The sequence below is a fragment of the Neovison vison genome, chromosome 11 (genome assembly GCF_020171115.1).
Source record: "Neovison vison isolate M4711 chromosome 11, ASM_NN_V1, whole genome shotgun sequence".
Classification (NCBI taxonomy): Eukaryota; Metazoa; Chordata; class Mammalia; order Carnivora; family Mustelidae; genus Neogale; species Neogale vison.
The window spans coordinates 161,306,903-161,329,161 of NC_058101.1; positions in this window are offsets into that span (position 1 = coordinate 161,306,903).

Sequence of the window (22,259 nt, forward strand, 5' to 3'; positions counted from 1 at the left end):
CCTTCTAGCTTTCACTTTCTTATATGTAAAATGAGTGGTAGTAATACCTTCCCCATTACTGTGAGGATTATTGTGAGGATTAAATGGCATAGTTCAATTAAACCAGTTGGGATAGAACTTGTCACAGAGTTAGTGCTAAACAGATATTGGCTATTATTCATTTTCCTTGAATCTTTGTATAGTTCTTTTTTTTTTTTTTTGAGTCTTTGTATAGTTCTAAGACAACAAGACATGTGAAAGTGCTTTATCAGTCCTGTACACATACTAGCCCTCTTTGAAGCTCAATGTAAGATGGGTTCACAGGTTCCTGAAAATGCTGGAAGACCCTTATTTTCTCTGTGTGACATGCTTCTCACAAATAGATACCAAGAGAACTTTGAAAAGAGGCTTTCCCTGAAGGTGAGAACAGAAGACAAAGACCCTTGCCATCAGATGGCATTAACCAAGAATGCAACGGGCCCACCATCTTTGGGACTCCTTACTTTTGGGACAACGGTTGCTGCTATTCCCATCTCATAGACAAAAGTCAAGACACAGTGAATATAGACCTAAGGTAACAGGCAAAATAATGACACAGGCCAAGCAAGTCTTCGTCACTCCTTTATTTTTGCCTCTGGATGTTAAAATCATCTCTTTCTATGTTTCCATTCCCTTTGAGGTCTCACTGTAACTTTACAGGCCAGAGAATAACTGGCAAAGAATTTAGACTTTAAATAAGCCAATTTATATAACAAAGTAGATAGCTAACTATATTGCCTTTTTCCAAAAGTACTGATAACCTAATAAAGGCCCCCAGAACAAGGATGAACCAAGCAACATTTAACACTCAGAAGTTTTCTTCATTTTAGGGGCAGAGGATACTTTCAGGGTTACCAGCAAGCTATCTGAGTTTGTATGGGACTGAGGAGTTTCCCGGCACAGGGGATTTCCAATGCTAAAACCAAGATGAGTTGGTCTGGCCCACTTTCTGCCTGCTAAGGATACCAGTTGTGCCTGGGTGACCTGCAGAGGTAATGACCTGCTTCCTTGTGCTTTAGCCTGTTGCTTCATCTGTCAGAAACATCTCCACACCCTCCTTCCCACACCACTTTTACTTACTAATTCCTCCCCATTCTTTAGAATACAACTCAGTGGTAACTTCCTTGGGGCAACCTTCCGAGCACACTGGATCCCAAGCTAATAATTTTCTTATTAGATGTTTTCAGACCACCCTGTAAATATAGGAAACATTTCCTCCCTAACAGTTAAACTGTATAAGAGCTTAGAGAAATACATTTATTTGTTTGTAATTACTTCAGATATGGATTTCCCACCAGAGTATAAGCTCTACAAGAACAGGAACCAGGAGAATAAGCCCTTGGTTGATTATGGTGCCTGGAAGTTGAAGGGAATTAACCGTGTCTGCCCAAACCAAAGTAGCAGAAGGAGTTCTGTCTGGGATTCTTTAAAGGTAAGAGATCCCAAGGTCAGACACTTAAATTCTTCATATCAGGGCTGCCCAAGCATCTCTTATCTCTACTGTGCTCCTGAGGGGCTCTCCAGGGCACACAGAGATTCTGAGGTGAACTGACTCTAGTTCAGCTCTGCAGGCCCAGGACTCCTCCCATCCCAGGCAACACTGCCCCCAACAGCTGCTTCAGGTAACCGTTAAGTACCCAGGGCTCTTCTTAGGAGTTCTTTGCATTGTGGTTGTGGGGAAACCACAAAGAAGTGAATTAATTGATAAACTAAACAGAGGGTAGGTGGGTGAAAAAGAAATTCTTACTCTCCGCACCCTGGCTTAAATTTGCCTCTCCTTTAACATATACCCCATGAGCCCAGAATTTCCTCCAGAGGATTCTACTCTGAGAGAGGCAACCAGATTTATGCGTTAGGAGCAGGGAGAGCAAGAACTTTACATTGTTTGGGACTCTATCTCCAGAAGCAGGCATCTAATTGCAATTAACTAAATTATTTACACAGCATGATAACAACCTTGCATGAAACTCTTCGATATCTATGCCTAAGAAAAATGAGAACAAAAAATGCTTTCAAATTGTTCTGGGTAGAGAGGTTGGCATGCATGTTTTCTTCTGTTTTTTCAAAATTTCCTAAAATGTGCATGATAAATTCTATGAAAAATAAATGAATTATTGGTTCTATTTAGTTGCTTAGATGTAGTTTTACTTTATGTTATAATCTGTTGGTTTTTAAAAAGTTTTTTAATCATTGTGCATTTCTTAATCATTTTATTTTATTTCATCAGGATAAGTAATCCCCATCCCCTATTTTCCCCCACCCTTCCCCCAAAACATTGTGCTTTTTTATCTCTGCAGTCAATTTTTTTGACCTGTGTATTTCACAAAATCCTTCTTAACATCCACAGGCTTTGTCGGGAATGCCTCAGATTTGATTCCTTTCTTTGCGTTTCTTCTCTTTCTTTTCTTAACAGCTTTTGCTATTGACTTATTAACTTGATTACTATCCCAAAAAAAAAAGTTTTGCTCTGTGAGAAATAAATTTTAAAATAAAAGATAGTGAATAAGTAGAAAAATTGTAAAAACTCCAGTGATGCTTAGTTTAAGGGTATGGCAGTAGATACGATGTCCGGGAGAGCTGGAAAAGGCTAATGCTAATTAGAGTCTCAAACAGGTACAGCCTCGTCACAGCCATCACTGTTGCTACTGCAACCCCAGCGTCCTGGCATCCTGTCACACAGACACAGCTTAACTCATCCCCAGGACAAGCTCTTTGCCCATCACATCCCCTCTCTCCTTCCCCATAACCACTCAAAGAAAAGAAAAATATAGGGCACCTGGGTGCTTCAGTGGGTTAGGCCTCTGCCTTCGGCTCAGGTCATGATCTCAGGGTCCTGGGATCGAGTCCCGCATCGGGCTCTCTGCTCAACAGGAAGCCTGCTTCCTCCTCTCTCTCTCTCTCTCTCTGCCTACTTGTGATCTCTCTGTCAATAAAATAAATAAAATCTTTAAAAAAAAGAAAAGAAAAGAAAAATAAAACCTGCAAAAAACTGTCCACTTCACAATTATTGAGGGCATAAGTCTTCTTTACACCTGACTTGGCAAAGACAAAAACTGGTCCTATGGACGAGAGTGAAAAATACAGGAGAATGTGTTCTTCAGGGGAAAGTCCACAGTCCTGAAACTCATTTGTCAAAGGACACATGACGACTGACTTCAGGAAATACAGGAACTGGTTGGAAAAAAAGAAGACTATTCATGTCCAGCAAGAGCTAGGAAAGGTCATTCTCAAACCCAGGAGCAAGGAGGAAAAGACATGTGTCAGCAAGAGACGGAACTGTATTCTAGAGCTATTCAGTATTGCTGCTTAATCTGAGGGAAACCCTCATCCTCCTTACAGCTCTCAATTTTTGTTTCCAAATATCCTAGGGAATGAAATGAACTAATTGTTTCTTTCTTAATTGCCAGATTAAGGAATCAAAGCTTTTTCTTTTGGGTTGAGCCGCTGCCTTCAGCTTGGGTCATGGTCTCAGGGTCCTGGGATTGAGTCCCGCGTGAGGGTCTCTGCTCAGCGGGGAGCCTGCTTCCCTCTCTCTCTCTCTCTCTCTCTCTGCCTGCCTCTCTGCCTACTTGTGATCTCTCTTTCTGTCAAATAAATAAATAAATAATCTAAAAAAAATGTGTGAGGGACAGAAAACTTTGAAGATCTAACTTAGAGCCATTTGGACTTCGGAGTTTAGAGCGCTTATTTAATTAACATTTATTGAACACCTATTGCGTGGAAAGCACTGTGGAAGGATCAGAAGATAATTGAGACACAATCCCCATCCTCCAGGAATTTTTCCATCCAGGAAGAGACAGTCAGCTGGGAGTAGAAGAAAGAGTGTGCTTAGGTGAGCTTGCAGAAAGCCCAGCTCCGAATCTACCTTCCCACTCCACCCAGGGAGAAGACTGGTTCTGTCGGTTACCACTCACGGCCTTGGCTTTGTCAACTGTGAAGTAGTTGAGAATCCATGCCCTGCCCCTTTCCCTGAGACTTCAGCAAGGGACAATTGAGAAGCTGGGGTGGAAGAGGATGCTGAAAACAGTTTACACACCTATAAAATATAAGATGGTATCATTCTCCCTGTGAAATTCCTGATTCCTACAACTCTTTAAAAATGTTGTAAAAGGGTTTTTATTTTTACTTACAAATGCTGTCTTCCTTTTAGGAAGCTTTTGAAGGCAAGACAGCTTTGCCCCGTGAAGAAGAGAATAAATGACATCTTCCCTGTGACTATTTTCCCTCTTGAGTAGGTATTGCTGTGCCCATCACCTTTTCTTTTATGAAAATGCCTTTTATTTTAAGAGTAAAGGAATTTACAAATCATCTACTTTGGTCCCTGGAGAAACTTCAACAAGGTGGTTTGAGGAAAAAATTTCTGTGTCATTTTCTTCTAAATGTCTCTTTCTGAAAACGAAAAGGACTCAGTTCAAGGACATAACGGTGAAGTATTGACTGTTTACACAACTTAAAAATGGTTTGAAAATGGAGAAAGTAGACTTATTAATTCAGTGGGTTATTGAAATTCCCCAAACATTCTATTTCACCTTACCTAAAGCTATATGTTCAACTTTTTTCTTTGGGAATTTTGTTGTTGTTTTTAATAAAAATGTAAGATTGGCTATATCAAGGCAACTTAATTTCAACTTTTGTTTTTGACTCTTCTAGTTTCTTTGTTAATTTGTTGACCGACAAATGACTTGACCTGACCAAGAGATATGGCAATGGGAAAAGAAAACAGAGCGCTGGTCTTTTTAAGGTTTGTATTTTTCAGGGGGTGCTCTGAGCCCTAGGCTTCAGTCTCCCATGTCTCCCCTGGTCCCACCTCACACACACTGTGGCACACAAAACTCCCTGCCATCACCACTGCCATTCCACATTGGTCATCAATTGGAAATGGTTTTCCTCTAATTCTGTGTGTTGGCTTATTCTACCCTCTCTGTTTGCAGCACCATTCCCCACTACGTTCACCTGTTGAAATCCTAGAGCAAGTCAAGGACCAGCACAAATGTCACTTCCCCATCTGGTCTTCCCAGATTACTCCAGGTTGACACCAGTGTTCCTTGATCCGTGTTCCTTGTCATTCTCCATCATTATTTCTTTGTAATTCTCCTTTTGGTTATTGCGTTCTGCCTAGTTTTAATTATTTCTTTATATGTCTAGCAGAGTTTCCTATTGAAGATACAACCTACGTTTTGCTTTTTCATTGCTTTAGCAAGAAGGGTGCTAGGACTTATTCCTCCCCTTTCTCCAGAGGGTGGCTCATCCTAAGATAGGGCATTTTCTCTAAGTAAAGGAAAGCAGTCATATGAGGTCTAGAAACATCTTAGAGGCGAGGACTTTATTAAAGGGAGGTAGGGAGTGAACAGAGGGACTGTTAAGAACCCATTGTGTTTCTGGAGATAAAGGAAAAGTGACCATCTTCTGGAGTGGGTTCCCAGGATTGGAAAAAGGAAGTGTCTGTGAGCCCAGCAATGCACTGACTCCTAGACTTCCTGGCGGAGCTCCTCTGAGGTAGGAAGAAGACTGTGTGAATCAGGACTGGACACTAAGGCCTGTCATCTAGGAACCTAGTGAGAAAAAAAGGCTGTAAGACATAACTCTTAAGATGAGGAATCTGCTAGGATTTACCCTCCAGAAAAAAAGCCACTCGGGCCTATGCCAGCATTCAACAGTGGCACCCTGTGGCAACGAGGAGCTACGGCAGGGGCAGGGACAGTGGCAGGCAAGGGACAGACCCAGGATCCCCAGCTTTTTGCAACTGATGTCAGAAAGGCCTCCTTGGAGGAGTTTTAAAAGGTTCGGTGTGCAAGAGAAGGAAGCTGGAAAGGTTGATATTGGGCTTCTGATCAAGTCAGAGGGGTTGTGGGAAAGGAGCAAGAGACAATATTAATTTAATTAGAGAAGTTAACACATTACAGAAGTGTTAAATCACCTAAATTAAATCAACTAAATTAATTGCAAGCTCCTTGAGGACAGACACCATCTTCACCTCAGTGTCTTCAAAGCAACAAGGCACTGAGTTGGGTACATTCGATATAAATATTTTTACTTGGCATATATTTGAGGACTATATACATGAGACCATGAAGCCTAGAGAGATAAAACAACTGACTTTACCATTTTTAGCATGGCCTCTCCCCAAAGATTACTCACTTGTGTGAAAATAATTGTTTTGCCTCTTCTTGGATGGATGCCCAAAGAAGAAGTATTTAATCAAAATATTAGCCAGTTGGTCTATCCCGATATTTTCCATGATCCTCTAGGATTTAACCTTTCTTGAATTCTGTGATAGTTACTCAGGACATAATTTTCTTCTTCTTAAGAACTTCCCTGCTAAGTCATCCCTGACCAAGTAAAGATACCACAGCAGACCCCAGTTAAACTGCCTTGGGTCACGGCTAAGGCAAGTCCCAGATTCTTGGCACCTGCCATCCCTCACTTATCCTGCATCAAGCTCAATAGCATTCTTTTCATTTTTAAAGCTACACTGATCATTTCAGCTCATGAATATGGACTTCCACATCCTTTCAGAGTTACCCTTCACCTACGATGGCATCATCGTTTGGGGTCATATTCCCCTACCTTGCTCTGCATTGCGTACACTTACCCCTTCTTAACTAATGGCTTCAATCATGCAAAACTATTTTCAAGTAGATGAGAGAAGTGGGGCTTGAAATATAGAATATATCGTCATCTCCTCTTGCATGATAAATAGCTGTTATGGTCATTTATTGTTCCCATGTTCCAAAATCTAAAACTGCTTTACAGATGTTCTTTAGCCTAGCTTCCCAACATCTGTGCAGGGAAGGCAGGGTGCAGAGTTACCAGCTCCATTTTGCAGATGAGAATAGTTATGAGAGGCCCAAGGGGCAGCAACTTGACATTTTTAGGACATCGTGATTATGCTTTATTAGCTTTAGCCATAACGTCCTGGAACAGCCGGCAAACAGCATGTGTCAATGTCCAGCAAAAAGGTCATTCTATAAAGTCAGAAAAAGCTAGAAACAAAACCCAGGATGGGAGGACTTCTTATCTCAAGTTGCATTTGCTATTTTCCTAAGTTAAAGAGATAGGCGTAAAATCACAAATGCGTACACCTAGCCTCAGAAAGAAGATCACATAACCACTCACGTGACACAATGCAACGGAGTAATTAGCTTTACCTTCAAAAAGCAAAGCAGCTTATTCTGCCTTTCTGGTCTCCTTTGTGACAAGTGACCTCAATCCAGAGGGCCGCCCAAAAGACATGACCCCCTCCCCACCCCCAGTAGGGACTATTTGTCTTCTGGGCTCCTGAAGTCTCTACTGAAGATAAAGTAGGACTGTACTTTTGCTGCATGGCATTGGAGCCTATCCAAATAGGAATCAGGGAAAGAAAAAAAAAAAGGTATTATAACATTACACTGGGATTTCCATATCAACACTTCAGAGATAGTTAGATGTTCTCTTAATTTTTTTCCTAAATGAGGTCTATTACCTCAAAGTATTTCCCGAGGTGCCAATATCTATTGTCTTTGTGAGCACTGAGTACTTAAAAGGCCAGGGTTTGGGTTGCGCTGTGCTGCTGGTTGGAAAACTGCATTAACCTATGTCCCCAGGTGAAAACAGCAAAGCTCCCCGGAAGCACTTGGGGAAATGCCCCATTTCTAATTATTTCATCTTTCCTTCCTTGGTGGGAACACTCAGCGCTTATACTACACACCGACTTAAGAACGATTTCCAGTGAGGCATGGCTACCACTGTTCACCCACAGAATAAACCTACACAGGCTGTGACCCAGCAGAATAAGGCCAGACACATGTATCCACAGGTTAGAGACAGAGTCCCAACTGCAGCCTTGAGAAATGCCCAAGTTCTTTACTACTCTGATTCTAGATGTCGAATCGTTGGTCTTCAGCAGGACCACACGTTCATGTTGTGGGTCTATGACATTGTCCTCCATCAGTTTGGGTTTGGAATTAAAGAAGTAATTTATTTTCTCCTTGATATATTGCCAACAATTAGGGTATGTGCCACCAAGTGGGTTCAGATTGTGTTACCTCACAATCTGAGCAGACTTTCTTTAAGCATGTCTCACCTGCCCTGAAAACATTAACCCAAGAGTCCTGCATTTCGATTATTTGTAAAGCTTCTTCGTGGTAGCCACACTAAGAAACGTGATCTTTTCAAAGGACTTAAATTTGGGGAGCTTGTGTGGCTCAGTCAGTGAAGTGTCTGCCTTTGGCTCAGATCATGACCTCAGAGTCCTGGGATCAAACCCTGCTTTGTCCTGTCCAGATCCTTCCTCAGTAGGGAGTCTACTTCTCCATCTTTCTCTGCCTCTCCCTGCTCAGGCTCTCTCTGTCTCTCACTCTCTATTAAATTAATAAGTAAATAAGTAAAATCTTTTTAAAAAGAAAGGACTTAAATTCATAAATCAATAACTACCAAGGCATAATTTTTCTCCTTTTTCACTATTCCTCAATCATTCTTGGAGATTTAATTTAAGCTTAACTTATCTTCAGTTTCCATTAAAAAGCTTTTTTCTTATGTACCATAACATGTTCTCTTCTACTGAAATCATTTCTAGGAAAGAAATGTATTGAGCCTATTTGGCATTAAAGCCCTATTTGGTTGTATGATGTCAGCTGTCCAAACTGGTCTCTGCTTCACCCATGTTCACTCCTTACCCAGCTTGGCTGTGGGGGAAAAGTCTGGTTTGTTTGAGAGTCAGGATGGGCTTTGCCATCCTATCAGGGCACCTGTCACCACCTCCAAGGAAAAAAACGTAAAGTCATTTCTTTGCCTATTGTGGACATTATAAAAGTCTTCCTTCTTTTTTTTATAATCAAAAGGAGCTATTTTTCTGCTGTCAGATATAACAGATTTTCTAAGAGAAGCCAACAGTAGTTTCATCACTGTACCCTGAAGCAAACATTTCAGAAAAGTTTCCTCTGGTTCTTTGTCAGTTGCAAAACAAACACCAAAGGTCAACTGCTTCTTTCTCTGGCAATTTTAGCATGCAGATGCTCTTGGCCAGCATTTACCCACAGGGCTTAGGACAAGGAGGAAACTTCTCCTTAAGTGGATCCTATAAGCGGCTGTCTTTGGAGGAGCTTTAAGAAGGTTTCTATGAAAAGAAAAATCTCAATTAAATAATCTAATTCACAACTAAAGGAACTAGAAAAAGAAGAACAAAGCCCAACATTAGTAAAAGGAAGAGAATGATAAAAATCAAGCAGAAATAAATCAAATAGAGATTATAAAGACAATAGAAAGGATCAATGAAAGAAAGAACTGGTTTTTTGAAAAGATAAACCAAATTGGCAAGCCTTTATCTAAACTCACCATGAAAAAAAGAAAGAAGGTTCAAATAAATAAAATTAGAAATGAAAGAGAAGTTACAACTGATAACACAAAAACACAAAGGGTGCTAAGAGACTACTGTGAACAAGTCCATGTCAAAAAATTGGACAACCTAGAAGAAATGGTTAAGTTCCTAAAAACATACAATATTACAAGACTGAATGAGGAAAAAGTAGAAAATCCAAATAGACCAATTACTAGTAAGAACATCAAATCAGCAATTTAAAATCTCCCAGTAAACAAATGCCCAGGACCAGACAATTTCACTTCATTTCAAACATTCAAAGTAGATTTAATGCCTATTCTTTCAAACTCTTAGAAAAAACTGAAGAGGAGGGAATGCTCTCAAGCACATTTTATGAGGATAGCATGACTCTGACATCAAACTCATACAAGGACAACATAAAATCAGAAAATTACAGACCACTATCCTCGTTAACATAGATATAAAAATCCTCAATGAATATTAGCAAACCAGATTAAATAATACATTAAAAGGATCATAGACCATGATCAAGTGAGATGTATACCAGGACAAAAGGGTGGATCAACATCTACAAACCAATCAACATGATGCACCACATTTACAAAATAAAAAATAAAAAACATACGATCACTTCAAAATACATAAAGAAAAAGCGCTCAATAGAATTCAACATCTCTTTATGATAAAAATTCTCAAAAAAGTGGGCATAGAGCAAACTTACCTCAACATAATAAAGTCCATATATGACAAACCCACAGCTAACACCAGACTCAATAAGGAAAAGTTTTCAGCTTTTTCTTTAAGATCAGAAAAAAGAGAAAAATACCCACTTTTAGTCAGCATAGTATTGGAAGTCCTAGTCATACCAATTAGGCAAGAAAAAGAAATAAATGGTATATAAACCAAAAGGGAATAAATAAAACAATAGCTATTTGCAGATGACATGATACTATGTATAGAAAACACTAAAAATTCCACACACAAAAAAAAACATGTCAGAACTAATAAATAAACTCAGTAAAGTCACAGGACACAAAATCAATATATAGAAATCTGTAACATTTCTATACACCAATAACAAACTGTCAGAAAGAGAAATTGAGAAAACAATCTCAATTACAATTGCTTCAAAAAGAATAAAATACCTAGGAATAAATTTAACCAAGGAGGTGAAAGACCTATTCACTGAAAACTGTAAGGCACTAATGATAGAAGTTGAGAAAGACACTAATAAATGTGTTCATGGATTGGAAGATTTAATATTTTTAAAATGTTCACACTACCCAAAGCATTCTATAGATGCAATTCAATACCTATCAAAAATCCAATGGCATACTTCACAGAAATAGAACAAATAATTCTAAAATTTGTATGGAACCACAAAAGATCCTAAATAGTCAAAGAAATCTTAAAGAGGAACAAAGGTAAAAGCAACATGCTTTATGATTTCAAACTATACTACAGATCTGTAGTAATCAAAACAGTTTGGTACTGGCGCAAAAACAAACACACAGGTCAATGAAAGAAAATTGAGAGCCCAGAAATAAATCCACAAATATATGGACAGTCAGCGTACAACAGAGAAGCCAGGAATATACAGTGAGGAAATGACAGTCATTTCAATCAATGGTGTTGGAAAAACTGCTCAGCTATGCAAAAGAATGAAACGAAACCACTATCCTAAACCATATACAAAATTTAACTCAATAAATGGGCACCTGCGTGGCTCAGTCAGTTAAGTGGCCGACTCCTGATTAAAGCTCAGGTCATGATCTCAGGGTCATGGGATTGAACTCTGCATTGTGCTCCATGTTCAGTGGGAGTCTGTTTGAGATTTTCTCTCCCTCTCCCACCTCAAATAAATAAATAAGTAAATCATTTATAATTAATTGTTTAATTAATTAATTTTTAAAATTAACTCAATATGAATTGAAAATTAATGGTAATATCTGAAACCATAAAATTCCTAGAAAACACAGATGGTAAGTTCCTTGGCATTGGTCTTAGCAGTGTTTTTGTGGATTCAACTCCAAAGGCAAGGAAAAGAAAACTAAAAATTAAAAAATGGGACTACATCAAACTAATAAACATCCATACATCAAACTAATATGCTTCCATACTAATAAGCTTGCACACATCATCTAAATGTCCATCAATGGATAAATGTATAAATAAAATATGACATCTACATACACACACACACAAACACATACACACACACACAGTGGAATATTACTCAGCTATAAAAAAGAATGAAATCTTGTCATTTGTGACAACATAGGTGGACCTTGAGGATATTATGTTAAATGAAATAAGTCAGAAGAAATCTAAAAAACTAAACAAGATGGATGGACAGATAAAACAAAAACAAACTCACAGATATGGAGAACAGATCAGTGTTACCAGGGGGATAAGGGAGTTGAGGGGTGGACAAAAGGGGTGAAGGGGGTCGACTGTAGTGTGATGGATGGTAGCTATAGACTTGCATACTTTGTAGTACATACAGATGCTGAATTATAATGCTGTACACCTGAAACAGAATAATTCTTCAAAAGAGCTTCAGTGTGGGTGGGAGGAGAGAGAAAAAGGTTCTATGTTACTTTAAAAAATAAAAAGTAGCTTTATAAGCCTATCCTTCTGCCAGGGAGGAAAACCTTTTGCTCTGTACCTGCCAGACAGAAGCTCTATTTCCGGTATATAATGGGAACTTAGGAATGCTATGCTGGGTCAGCCATGTGACCCCTCCGTTCCCACCACTCCCATACATCTCAGTCATTCACCTCTACTGCACTGTCCATGGACCCACAGAGGGACAGGAAAGAAATGCTCTTGGGCACAAAGAAAAATCTGGCCATGTGAGAACTCAGATTTTCCAATGGTATAAATAGCAGAGACATAAAATCGTTTTGCCAAAACTTCTTTAATGTGAAGGTATTTAACATCTTGGCAAAACCGTGGTGAAGAAGGGTATCTAAGTGTCTTTGCCATGTTGTCTAATGTTCTATTACAAACCAAAGTCTGATTAGAGTCCTTTGCGAAAGAGATTAAAATGGAATAAACCTGGGACTTCGTAGGGTCCTGTGATAAAAATGCTGTTGATTCCCTCTGAAAAACTGTTTAAAACTTCAGAGCAAAATTTGTTTCCCTTTGATTAGAGAATATAATGCACTCGGGTCTCTTTTCTGCCTCACCCTTCAGTTGCCAGACTGGGTAGAAATCTGGGGACAATATGGAGGAGCACCAGAGCTGGACCTTGGCTTCAGGAGTCTGTTATAGATCTGATTTTGTCTGAAGGTGAAAAACTGTCCCATAGAACAAAGTCAAAGTCTCTCCATAGTGGGCAGGCATTTACCCAGTGGGCTGATGGTGCTCTGCCCTTCAGGTGTGGCCTAGATCCCAGCTCTGGCCAGAAATGACATGAAGGGAGATGGAGGCACAGTGAGATGGGGAGCCCCTGGGTCTACTCTGAAGACTCAAAGATTTACAAAAGTAAATCCATTGTTCACCCTAGATCATGGAAGCACTCACATTCAAAAAATGTACACAATTTCTCTACTTCTCTCCAAAGAGCATTAATTCAAGCATAGAAGTTTGCAGAGTAAGAGCGAACAGACTCCTTGCATCTTCTTTTGGATACTTCACTTTATCTAAGAGAATGCAAAACATGCCCGACCACAGCTTTCTATGAACCTCTCCTGTTCCAATTCTTGTTCACCCTCCTTTTTTGTTTCTTCCAGTCCCCACTAAGATTTGAGCCTCAGAGAGCAGGAGAGTACTCTTGATAAGGTTTGGAAAGAAAACCGTTCCAATTTCTGGTCCTGGCCACAGAGCCTGAAGAATTTTTGAGGCATTAAGTAATTAACCTCTCACCACCTCTGAGTGTTAAGAGACATGTGCTACTGTTATCTCCCATTTTATAGCGGGCACAACAGAGGCAAACCAAAGTTTAAAGACTTGCCCAAAATACCAGAGTCAATAAACAAGCAAGAAACACACACTCCCTTCTGCACTCACTACTCACTTCCAATAGACTCATTTATTGTCAACTGCTTGCTTGCTTTGTTTAGTTTTAATCCCCACGCCATTAACATGGGAGCCTGGAACATGTTGACTTCTTAACAGCTCACAGAACCACAATCATTTAAGATTGAAAGTAAACAGCATCTTATCCTCACAAGGGAGGATGGGAGGTCAGCGGTGAAGGAAATCCCAGTCCCAAACCGGCCAGGGCAAGACAGGCCCGATGCAATGGCTCTCACTGATCAGTCCACAGGAATCAGTCAGGGCTGAGATGTTCCGACTGATCTTTACATGATCTCCATCATTTCAGTCATCTGTTACCAATGAGGGAGGAATTGCTTGGATCCCAGAGCTTGAAGGGTCTCATTTTTGCCATTAAGCAAACTCCTCTATGTTTTTTTCTAAATAATCTTAAATATGCCTGTCTTTTTTTTTTAAATATTTTTTATTTATTTGACACAGACAGAGATCACAAGTAGGCAGAGAGGCAGGCAGAGAAAGAGGGAGAAGCAGGCACCCCACCGAGCAGAGAGGCTGATGTGGGTCCCGATCCCAGGACCCCGAGACTACCACCTGAGCCAAAGGCAGAGGCTTAATCCACTAAGCCACCCAGGCACCCTTAAATATGCCTTTCTTATAGTCCACAGTCTAGCCAAAACTAGGGTTTAGTTAGGAAAAATAAATAATGCAACCAAGAAAAGATGGGATTTGGAGTCAGGAAGATATGCCTCCAAATTCTGACTCCACCGTGTGCTATAGCTACACAGCCAGAGGGTAAGTCAGGGCGCCTCGAAGACTCACTTCCGGGCCTGCAGTGTGAGGCGGAGAATGCCCAGCGCAGAGAACCACTCTCTAAAATTGGGTCTGGAACATGTATGTATAGTGCCTCCCTCATGCCCGGCACAGTAATGAGAACTCCCAACTTCTTTTCTGTAGAAAAGAAGACAGACAGTTAAAAATAATCAAGCACAAACTTGATAAGCTTTATCCAATGTTCCTGCTACTTTACCTTGGAGCTGAAAAACAGTCATCTACAAAAATCAAATTACAGAGAAGGAAAGTAAGAAGGTGGTAAGAAGTTAGGAAGGTAGGAAGGGAGGGAGGGAGGGAGGGAAGAAGGGAGGAAGGGAAAGATCAAGGAGGGAAGGAGAAAAGAAGGGAAGAGGAAGGGGGTCAGGAGGAAAAGAAGGAAGGGAGGAAGAAAGGCAGACAGAGAGTTGCCAACCAGTGTAGCCTGAAGCAGCACAGCACACTAGAAATGGGAGTCAGAAATCAGCTGGAATCTTGCTTCCTAATAACTCACCCTGGGTGAGTTACTTAACCTCTCCTCAGCTTTCTTATCTCTTAACTAAATTTATAGTAATAATGTCTACCTCATAAGACTATTTTTATAGAATAATTGTAATAATGGATGTGAAGGCGCCTAGCCTGGTGCCAGGCACTTGAGGCACACACACAAGCGTGCGCACACACACACATGCTCACGTGAGCACACACGTGCATGCACACATACACACTGATTGGATTTAAATGTCAATTCTAAGATTACTCATGTAAGCCAGGAAGATAACTCAGTTTCCTCGTCCAAAATAATCAGAAGAGCAGAGTTAGCTCAGAGCTTGTAGCGCGGAATGTCCTAGAGGGACGCAAAAGCTTTACTGTATAGTTGCAATATTAAGTTGTTCTTATTAAAATAAGCTCGCCAGACTGCATGGGGACAGAATCAAATCCAATCCATCTAGAGCAGGCCAAGAAGCACGCAGTCTTCTCTTCAGCAAGAAACAATAAATAATTCAGCAAGATAGAGATGCCAGTATTCTTACGATTTTTCTTCTGGTGATGAATCCTACTCATATTTCCCGAAACCATAAATGGAATATATTTTCACAAACTGAGGCAGAAATAAAGCATGCTAGAAGTGCAGGGACGTCACGACAATTCTTTCCCTGACAATACCAGTCCTCGGTGATCTTCCCCTTGATTTTGAATTCCTTTAACATGCAGTTTACAGTCCACAGGACACCATGACTGAACGGATTCCGGAACATCTTGGAATGGTTCTCTTTTTTCCTTGAAATCATTCTCCTAACAATAATAAGAGTTAACCTTTGCGAAGTACTTACTCTGCCGGGCATTGTTTTAACATTTGCCATCTAAAAGTCTGCTTTGGGGCGCCTGGGTGGCTCAGTTAAGCATCCAACTCTTGGGTTCAGCTCAGATCTTGATTTCGGGGTCGTGAGATCGAGCCCCGTGTCGGGCTCTGCACTGGGCATGGAGCTTGCTTGAAATTTTCTCCCTCTGCCTCTCTTCCTCCCCTGCCCAGCTCTGTGCACCCCCCGCCCGGTTGTTTCTAAAATAGATGAATAAATTAAATATTTTAAAAATAAATTAAAGTCTGCTTTCACAACCCATCTACCACCTGCTAAGCATCCTTTGCCCCAGTTTTATTGAGATATAACTGACAATACTGTAGAAGTTTAAGGTACACAGCATGACGGTTTGCCTAAGTATGCTGTGAAATGATTGCCACAATGAGTTAACACCCATCATCTCATTAAAATACAAAAAAAAAAAAGGAAGAAAGAAAGAAAGAAAGAAAAAGAAAAATGTGTTTTTCCTGGTGATGGGAAGTCTTAGGATCTAGTGTCTTAACACCTTTCAGCGATGTTAGCTGTAGTCATCGTGTTCTACATGACATCCCTAGCACGGATCCATAACTGGAAGGACCTATTCACCACCTTCCCTCAATTCTCACTCCCCTATTCTTCTTACCTCTGTTAACTACCTTTCTGATCTCTTTTCCTATGGCTCAGTTTTTTGGAGGTTTTTTTTGTTTTTTGTTTGTTTCGGGTTTTGTTTGTTTGTTTGTTTCGTTTTGTTTTAAGATTTTTTTTAAGATTTTTTACTTATTTATTTCAAAGAGAGAGCACAGAAGAATGAGAGGGAGAAGCAGACTCCTGATGAGCAGGGAGCCCGACATGGGACTTGATCCCAGAATCTTGGGATCATGACCCGAGCAGATGTTTAACCAACTAAGCCACCCAGGGGCCTCTGGGTTTTTTTGTTTGTTTGTTTTGGAGGGGGGGTTATATTCATCATTTAAGTGAGACCATACAGTATTCACCTTTATCTGTTTGACTTATTTCACTTAGCATAATGCGCTCGAGGTCCATCCATGTTGTCACAAATGGCAGGAATCTCTTCCTTTTTATGGCTAAATACATAGCTATAGCACAACTTCTCTATCCATTCATCCATCGGTGGACACTTAGGTGGTTTTCATGTCTCGATTATTGTAAAGAAGGCTGCTGTGAACAATGGGGGGCAGATGTCTTTTCCACCTGGTGCTATTGTTTCCTTCAGCTATGATCCCAGAAGTGGAATTGCTGGATCATAGGGTAGTTCTAGTTTTAATTTTGTGAGGGACCGCCATATTTTTTTCCAGAGTGGCTGCACCAGTTTGCATTCCCACCAACAGTGCACAAGGGTTCCCTTTTCTCCTCCTGGCCAACTCTTGTTACCTCTTGCCTTCTTAATAATAGCCATTCTAACAGGTATGAGGTGATAACTCAATGTGGTTTTATTTATTTCTTTGACAGAGAAAGATCATAACTAGGCAGAGAGGCAGGCAGAGAGAGAGAGAGAGGGAAGCAGGCTCCCTGCCAAGCAGAGAGCCCTATGCAGGACTCAATCCCAGGACCCTGAGATCATGACCTGAGCCAAAGGCAGCGACTTAACCCACTGAGCCACCCAGGTACCCTAGCTAATCGCTTTTTTTAACAGCAACAACAAAAAGAGCAGGGATCAACTTTAAAGCCTTCAGCATGCAAGTGAACCTAGCGAGAACTTAATAACATTGCTCATTTTCATTCTTTATTTGCAAATGATATTGATTATTTATAGGACTGCTATAAAATTTTTAAGTAATGTACTTAGCTGGGGGGAAAAAAAAAAAAAACAATTAGTTGACCTAACTGCATACAATATGGATACAGCTACTGCAAAAATTGTGAATGTGGCAAACTAATAAAAAAAGATTGGGAAGACCAGCTACCAGCCTGTAAAGACAGACAGAAGTTAAGACAGGTTACCCAAGGAGCAAAAGAGAGTGGAGAAAGAGGTTGTCGGGTTTGTGCCCCAGCCTTCCCTATAGTTGAAATCTAGGCTTCTGGATCTGAGTTCCTTGTCAAGTGACTATAGGAGGGACAACCACAGAAAGTGAGCATTTCTGGCACACACACACCCCCATATCCCCACACACTCCCCCTTGGGGACAAGCAGCTTCAGGTGGGAGGGGGGATGATAAGGAAGTGGGGGGAAGAGGGAATGTCTAGATAAGGATAAAAACCCTAAGGCTCAGTTTCAAACAAGCACTGTATGAAGGTCATAAACACAAGAGGAAAAGCCCTGGGGCACCATGGAGAGATCACCGAACTGGGAGCCAAGAGACCTTGTTTCACTTGCAGCTATGTTGTCTCGATGTGTGACCCAAGACAAACCCTCTCTCTGCACATCAGGGTCCTCACCTGGGAACTGCTCCTCTCAGTTACTCCACTTTTTGCCTCCACATCCTTTAGTAAGTCTGTTACCAAAATTTCCAATTTGATATGAGGGGACACAACTTAAAAGAGACAATATATTTGCTTCAGAAATACTCTCTCTTCCTTAACCAACCTATCCCTGATGCCTGTGGGTGCTTGTGTGAACACACACACACACACATACAACTGCATTCAGAGTTGTGCTCATTTGACTGTGAATATAATCACCGACAAATGTGGGTCATAAATACTCTGTGCTAACGGGTCAGGTTCCCTGGTGGTGGACACTGAGGAATGTGCCTGGTGGGTGGTGGAGGGGAGCCACTTTTCCAGGAAAATACAGGAGAATTAACCACGGATCTCTGCCTCCGTGGCCTTTCCAACAGTCCTAGCACTCTCCTCCTGCCCAGCCTGAGCAGACGCACTTTCCTTCGAGCGGACTTTGTCCAGCCTTTTGGCAAAAGCACTTCGACTTTTAATATTGGGAACCCCATGCAGCACATAAAATCACAACTATTCTCTCCTGGGAATTAAGGAAACGGGAAGACAGGTATGAATTTTGTCCTGGAAGTTGAGGTTCAGAAATTGCTGTCATAAGACTCACCCAGAAGTCGTCTCCCTCCATTTGTTGCCCACTCGAGGGCTACTGCACTGTTCCAAGCGTCAGAATGGCAAAAGGAAAAGAAAGCAGCGCAGGAGTCCAATCCGACTGCCCTTTGTACTTAATGAGCATCTACTCCCCCTTACGTGCAGAGGGATCGAATGTGGTGCCTGGATTCCACAGGCTTATTATCAGGCAAAAGGGTGAAATGCTGATACAGACAATGAAAGAAAGCAAACCGTGTGTAACTGAACACAAAATTAGGTGACTTCCATTCGAGACCACCTTCACCTTCACTGCCTCAGCCCCCAGTCCATGGTCCAAACCTCAGGCGGGGACAGCTTGCAAAACACAAATTGAATCCCAACCCTTCCTTTGCCTAAAGCATCTCCCTCCAGAGTAAGTCCACATTCCTCCCTTGGCTTTAAAGGCCGGTTCAGGATTAAGCCTCTGCTCGCCTCTGGGCCTTGTTTCTCACCACTCTCCTCCCTCCTTTCCCTCCACGTGTGGCCCGGAAGTTAGCACTGTTCCCGAAGTCACTGGGCCCTCCCTGCGCTCCTTTCCCAGCATGCTGCGCTGCTCATGCTGTTCCCTCTGCCAGGAGCATTTACGCACACCCAGTTGCCTGGCTCCTTGCCCATCCTTCAAGTCTGGACTAAACATCATTACCCATCAGGGCCTCTTTCCTTGCTCCACAGCCTCCCACGTCACAAGGTTTAGCATACCATATTGTACCTAATTTTCTGAGTGGCTGTTGCCTCCATTCTACTTCAAGATTCAGAGGGCGGGGAACCATGACTGTGTTCATCAACACGGTATTCCCTCCCTCCAGCACCATGCACTTTTTAAACGCTTGCTCAATATGTTTGAGTGAATGCATGCCTGCTATAGATAGAGGAAAGGAGGATTAATCAGGACCAGAAGGTACAGAAGGGAGAATTGCATGGAGGAGGTGCTATTTGGCTTGGACCCTTACGGTGAGTAGCATTTCCATAAAGGGAGAGAGAAGATTAACCTATGGTCAAGAGAATAGGCAAAATGCTTCGAAGTATAACCAACACTTGGAGGGTAAATTAATGAAAAAATAGATTAATGGATAAAAAAATTAATGAATGAAAGGCTTCCCTGGTGAAGGGAACGGCAATGTAAATTAAAGGTATTATTCTAAAAACCTTTCTGGAGCCTTGTATCAACACGCCACGCATATGGCGATAGAGTACTGAGTGGGGATGGAAGGGTTATTGGAAGGTCACAAATAACCAGCGTTCTCCATGTCTCATGTCATTTCAGACACCCTCCAACTTGACCTTCACCTGGATGTTTTGTTATGATTTTTAGGAGTCTGGGAATCTAGAAAAAAGTCTTCTAGTTGCTTTTGGACTTTATCTGTTTTTCCCACCCTTCCCACCTGAAGACAAAAAGAAATGCAGTCTTTCTACTGAAAGTATATCCAGAACAGAGTAGACTGACAGCTATTCCAAAGCCCATCTCAAACACATTTTTCAGATCTGATAGGTTTTGAGATTTACCCTCTTCTCAAATGCTGTGGATTATCCTGGAGTTTTTATTTGGTTTGCAATTCTCCTGACTAGCAGTCCTGATTAATAGGGGACACGGAGCCCTGTTTAGAAAAATTCAATACATTATGCTCTAGTCTAATATATCCTAAGAAACTCTTTTGCAAACCCACATTGTAGCGTTCACGTTTACTCTCTCCTCTGGGGGTTTGAGGGGCCAGGAAAGGGAGAAGTGAAGAGAAAGAAACCAGCTTCTTGGCAGCTTCTCAACAATAGCTCCAGCTCCCCAGACCCTCCAAGAAAAAAAAAAAGTCTTTTACATAGTTGCTCTAACCAAGAAAATATGCATAGCTTCCTGACAGATTGGATAATGTGGAGATTTGAGAAAATTGTGGCATTCTTCTTATTTTCATTTCACCCCCAAATGCTTTGGGTGCAAATAGAACTTCCATCCACACATCATAGTAGTTTCATTTTCTTAAAACTGAGGAGTGGGAATGGGGCGGGGTGGGGGGTGGGGAAGGGGGCAGTAGGTGAGCAGAGGTACTTGTTTAGACAGGGGCCATCAAAATGGCGCCCAGTCCCATTTGGGGCTGCCCCTTTTGGTCAGTGCTGGGCTGGAGTCCAATCCCTTTCAACAGCAGGCCCAGCTGACCCTGCTTCGTTGAGATTAGATACTCATGGACTCAAGGAAACCTTCCAACTCGTACGTTGGAGAATCTGAAGGAACCTGAATCCTAGCTTACAGTTGCCAAGAAACTCTATATGATGCAGGTGCAAATCATTTTTCCCCTCTTTTAAATTCAGACTCATTAAAATATGTATTTTGCAAGGGGATTAAATTCAAACATCTGGGAGAGGGGAAAAAATATCTACAACTCTGAAATATTTTTTAACTCAGTTTCAGATTCTGATTGTTTCATTTCTCTTAGGTTGGGGGTAAGAGGCTGCTCGCTGCTGGAATGACAGAAAGGGGCAAGGAGAGAGTTGGAAAATTGCTTCGAAGGGCCCCAGACTTCATCAGCAGCCATAATTGTGGGAAAGTAACGTGAAGATGCCAAACAACAGGAAATTACCAGAAGAATCTGTCAGCACAATCAGCTGCTATTTTCATTGTTCTTTGGCAAATTTATACACAGTCGGGAACACCTGGGCTGGCCTGAAGCCCAGGTTTGACTAATTGCCAGGGGAGAGGAGTCGTCATTTGTCTTCGGAGGGATTTCCTCCATTCGCTCCTCAAAACATGTGGTTTCACTTTTCCCCTCTCTCCGCAGGAAATGGCAGGACAGTGAGACGCAAAATAAATGAGTTCACTTCCAAGAGGTTGCCTCCTAAGAGGCCACTCCAAAAATAACTGTCTTGTGAGAGGTTGTTAATAACCAAGATTCTATATACTGTCCTCAGAAAACAACATTTCAAAGGCACAATGATTTCCACCGCCAGCCCCTTTCCAATGTCACTCCTCTCACTCCTGTGCAAGGCCCCTCTCCTCGGAGTATAGCCTTACCCGAATCCTCTTCCCTGACAAGTGAAAGGTGAAGTGGGAACAGTAAGAGATGTCAGAGCCTGGTCTCCCTCGCTCTTCCTTGCTGCCCATCACTGACGTCCCCCCGAAACCCAACAATTCAACTTGCCCGTGGAGACCCAGGGCATTCCTCAAAGGCAAAGATGGAGCCCGGCTCAACTTCATTGCCGGGCGCCTGGTGTGGAGCTGGTGCTGGGTCAGTATTCATTGAATGAAGAACATTGAGGGGTTTGCACGAATCACCTGCTTTGCGGCATGCTGCCCAGGAGTGGGTGTAGATATGCTTAAATTTCTCAAACTTTAAGAGGTCACTTTTTTACGAGAACCACCTGCCAGAGTGACAGCCTTCTCCCCTAACCTTCCTCCATATTTTTATAGGTTAACATAGCACGACACACACACACGCACACACACGCACGCCCTTCTACCTCATACTCCTCATTATTTAAGCATAGCTCTGGCCCAGATATCCTCCTTGGGTAGCAAAGTCATGTTTTATGTTCCTTCTTGAAGCCAATAGAGCTTTCTAACTTAATTGCCTAGTATTTTAAATGTGCTGATTGGGAAATGTCACAGTGACGGTATGTTTCATATTGAAATGTACATCCGCCTTTGGTACATTTTCACCTGCGTTGTGTTCAAGCTCTCCAGTGATTTAGGGGTTCTGGCATCACATCAGCAAAGAATCAACTGCTTTTCCTTTCTTTCCTTCTTTCTTTTT